Source organism: Octodon degus, unplaced genomic scaffold (assembly GCF_000260255.1).
Source record: "Octodon degus isolate 3935 unplaced genomic scaffold, OctDeg1.0 scaffold00005, whole genome shotgun sequence".
NCBI lineage: Eukaryota > Metazoa > Chordata > Mammalia > Rodentia > Octodontidae > Octodon > Octodon degus.
The window spans coordinates 17077737-17082439 of NW_004524581.1; positions in this window are offsets into that span (position 1 = coordinate 17077737).

Sequence of the window (4703 nt, forward strand, 5' to 3'; positions counted from 1 at the left end):
GCCACTCCCGGCCCCGACGGCTCCCGCCCGCTCGGCGGCGCACCCTCAGCGCCCAGGCCGCTCACCCCGCTGGGCCCGCCCTCCTGCTCCCCTCCCCGCCCGCCTGGCGGGGCACAGAGATGGGGGAGGGGTCCCAGAGTCCCGCCCCCCAGGTCCTCCGGGCGGGACTCGGCGCTGTCGCAGCCCTCCGAGGTCCCCCCACCCAGGCCCAGGCGCAGTTGGGGTCCCTGGGCGCAGAGTTAGACCAGCCCCCAAGCTATTGGGGACCCCCAGGTACAAATCTTGTCCCCAGTGCGGAGTCTCCTAGTCTAAAAATGAAGGCTGAACACGTTTGGGGAGTGGAGGGGGTCCCACATTTGGACACTTCCAATTTAAGACTTCCAACAAGAATATTGGGGTTCTCCATTCTGAGATGCTCCCATGTAAACACTGTCTCGATAAAACCTCCTAAAGTGAGACACAGCTCATAGGGTCTTTGTCCTCTGCAGAACTGAGTCAAAAAAGATTGGGGTGCTAACAGAAGAGAGGTGTGTTGCTCAAAGCAGAAGAGAGTGGTGAGGGTGGCAAAAGAGGTGCCCTCCCTGGACGTTACCTCCAGAGTGTAGCAAATTGGGGTGCCTGCTCGTTTCTCCATGATGTCAAGAGATGTCACAACCCGCTGTAGAGGACACTGCGCTCCCCTACCTGAAGGACAAGGCCTTTCAAAGCTTCGCCCTCAGCGATGACCCTGGGAGCTCTGGTTCTCCAGCACAGAGATTCAGAGCCACCTCAGATGCCTGCAAACTTGGGGACAGTCACCTCCACCCCTGCACTTTCTCTGTCTCCTGAAAGCAGTCTTCTTGAATATTCTACTTCTTTGGTGGAAGAAGTTGTTTTTCCTTTTGTTTTTGTCTTTTTTGAGACAGGGTCTTGCTATGCAGTTCAGGCTGGCCTTGAGCTCACTTTGTAGCCCAGGCTGGTCTGGAACTCACTCCTCCTGCCTCAGCCTCCCAAGTACAGGGATTACAAAGGTGCAACACCACACTGCCCAGCTGGGAGAAGTCATTTGTATTTAATCTGTCTGTATTTGTTTTTGTTTTGTTTTGAAACAGTCTTGCTATATATTCTAGGCTGGCTTTGATCTCACTATATAGCCCAGACTGACCTCAAACTTGCAGTAATCCTCCTGCCTCAGCCTTCCCAGTGTTGGGATTATAGGCATTTGCTACCACACCTGGCTCAGAAGAGGGTTGGGGAGAACAGTGGGTCAGAGATTCTAAATTAAGCCTTCATGGTTAAATTCAAGCAATCAACGAAGCTTTGGGAATTATCTCAAAATCTTGGTATTTATGTACTCTTCCAGATGGGGTACCTAGCTTTATCCAACTACTTAAAACCCCTATGACCCAGTACGGACTTCAGCATGCTGGAACTAAACTAGTTAGGGATGCTCCCTGCTCAGACTTGCCTGAGCTTTTTCCTCTGGATGACCAAGGTTTAGGGGTGCAGAACCCAAGTTCTGCACCTGCTCCCTGGCTCCTCCCTCCCAAGACTCCATTCCTCCTTCTGGCCATGGCTACTGCAGCTGATGTTGCGCAGCCAAAATCACCCATAAGGCACTCGCTTATGGGGACACACCTGGAACCTCTGTTTTTAGCTGGCTTGGGGGAGGGAAAAACAGAAAAGGAAAATAGTTCGGTTTGATTGGTACCACTGTAAATCTCAGAAGGAAACAGGGAGGAGACAGGAGGGGCTGGAGGGAGATAGCTCTCCCGGGAACTTCCAAAGGATGATGGGACAACTCGAGCCTTCCCAGGAAGCTTTGCTAAGGCAGGAATAATGTGGCTCAGTGGCCAAGGGCACTTTTTCCCAGAGACCATGCCAGTAATGGACACATGCTTAGGAAACCACTAGATTCCTATACAACATGAACTCTAGAGGTGATCATTTCCTTTGTAAGCACACCCAGTCTTAGATGTCTTTAATTGATGACCTTGTTATGACCTTGTTTTCCTCTATTTCTTTTTTTTTTTTTTTCAAAGTTTTATTGACAAACAGATAGCAATGAGACAGTTTCAAATCATATCGGAAGGACAGTTTCAACAAATAATACACTGCATATATTCTTCTTATGTTTTCCTCTATTTCTGTACCCTTCTGAGACTTTCCCTGCATGGCCTCCTTCATGCCCCATCCTGTGGTGACTTATGTCCCAAGTTGTGTCCAGGGCCTGGGGCCTTTGGAGAAGTTCAAAGCAGGTCATGCTGGGTTCAGGCTGCCACTGATCCAATGACTCCTATCTCGGTAAGAGGAGGGAAGTTCAGGCTTAGGGCCATGGGAGAGGAAACGGTGGGACCAGGAGAAAGGGACTGGAGGTAAAGATCTGGGGACAGCCACCAACTCGAGAGGCTGGAGAGGACTTCCTCCATGTCACTAGAGGGGACCCTTCCTCGCTGACTCGATTCTGAATTTCTGTCCTAAGGAACTGTGAGCCATGTGGGAGAGGTGATACAGGCCTGAAGCCCCAGCACTCAGAGAGGCCGAGGCAAAAGGATCTCAAATTCAATGCCATCTAGGCAGCTTAGGGAGAACCTATCTCAAATAATTTCTTTAGAAAAGAGTGGGAGCTGGGAATGGCTGGCCACAGCAGGACACACCTATAATCCCAGCACTCAGGAGACTCCCTGGGAGTTGGAGGCCAGCCCCAGCTACACAGAGAATTCCAGGCCACCTTGAACTGTGGAGAGACCTTGTCTCAAAAAAATCAAGAGGAAAAAAAAAAAATCCTTCTGAACTTTTGGGGGCCTGCCCATTAGCTCAGTTGTTTAAGTGCCTGCTTAAGCAAAACAGTCAGGCTCAGAATTCTGTGGTTCGATCCCCAGATCCTCATGCCTTACCAGACCTGCCCTTACAGCATCCTGAGCCAGCCAAAAAAAAAAAAAAAAGTCAAGAGAGCTGGGCAGGGTGGTGCATGCGTGTAATCCCAGTACTCAGAAGGCTAAGGCAAGAGAATCACCATGAATTTGAGGCCAACCTGGGCTACATAGTGAGATCCTGTCTCAAGAGAAAAAAGAAAGAAAGAAAAGAAAGACAGGGTCTCTTTCAATTGGGTCCCTCCGCCAGTTGTGGTGGGGGAAGCCTATAATCCCAGCACTTGGGAGGCTGAGGCAAGAGGATTGCTTCGAGTTTGAGGGCAGCCTGAGCAGCATCGTGAAGCCCCTGTCTCAAAAGACAATAAATAAGGAATTCATTATCTACTAATAAATTCAGTAAACTGCTAAAATACCTAGGCTGGGCTCAAACTTGCCAAACTTCTTGCTTCAGCCTTCCACGGTGCCGGAGGTTATAAGCACACACTACCACACCGGTTCATTTCCCCATCTTCAAATTTTCAACCGAGCACCATCCCGCGGCAGTGTCTCTAGAACAGCGAGCCAGTGGGGCTTGCCCACAGCACTCGGTACTGCCTGGCACCCGGCAGAGGTATAAACGCCCCAGCATGGCGCTTACACGGCCCACTTCTGCCGTCCACATCGCCTGCGTGAGGTGCTGGCTTTGCAGCTCCCGAGCGGCCAGTGCGGGGATCCCCTCAGAGGTGTGGGTGAGGGCCACAGGGTGTCACAGTAGCGCTCAGCCCAGTGAGGGCACTGCCGGTCTCCTGGCCTCTCTGTGAGAACAAAGCCTCCGCCGAGGGCAGCAACAGGTTTTGCCCAGTTGTGTTCCTCTTTTCTTTTTAATTTCTTGGTTGTGTTGGTACATTTTAGATATACATAGTAAGCCAGGGAGATAGCTCAGCGGCTAAGTGCCTGCCTGGCAAGCGCTAGGTCCTGAGTTTGATCTGGGTACAAATAAAAAAAAAAAAAGATATACATAGTGGTAACATTCATCAGAGGGAACTTCTACCGTACATGATAGGTCTGGCTGCTTCTTCTTTCCCCTCCCGCCACATCCCCTCTTCCCCTCCTTATTTTACTGTGTTCTTTCTCTTATATGAGCAGTTGTGGACTCCGCTGGAAGATTTCCATTCCCGTTGTGTTTACAAGGCAAGTGCTGGGCGCCTTTGGCCTTGTTCTCCGCTGGACCCACCACTGCTACGCCAGGCCTGTGCTGGGTGCTCAGGGGGTTGTTTTATTATTTATTTATTTTTGCATAACCGGGGATTGAACTCAGGCCCTTGCCCTTGCCAGGCAAGTGCTTATTCTACTGAGCTATCTCCCCAGCCCCGGGTTGTTTTATTAAGACAGAGTCTCACTGTGTAGTCTGGGCCGACCTCAAACACTCTGACCCTCCTGTCTCAGCCTCCCAAGTGCTGGAATTACAGGCATGCGTCACCACACTCACCTGACCAACTTGTTTGTTTTTTGAGACCGGGCCTCCCTGTATAGTTCAGGCTGTAGTTGAACTCACTGTATAGGTTGACCTTGAATTTGAAAAGATCCTCCTGCCTCAGCCTCTTGAGCACTGGGGTTACAGGTACATAACACAATGGCCCAGCAGACGTTCAAATTACTAAGTGAATATGTATGGAATTAATATGCTAAAGAGTTACAGCTTGAGAACCACCTCTGAAACAGTACCAGTGAGGCCGTCCTGACTTTCCTTATGATAGCCCGCCCTGCTTTCTCCAGGGCCTTCTTTTATTTTGCTTTTTCCTTTTTCACTTGGCCTAAGCTCCGTCTGCAAAGCCAGTCCCTGCCCCGCTTCATGGATCAGGCTGGCCTTGA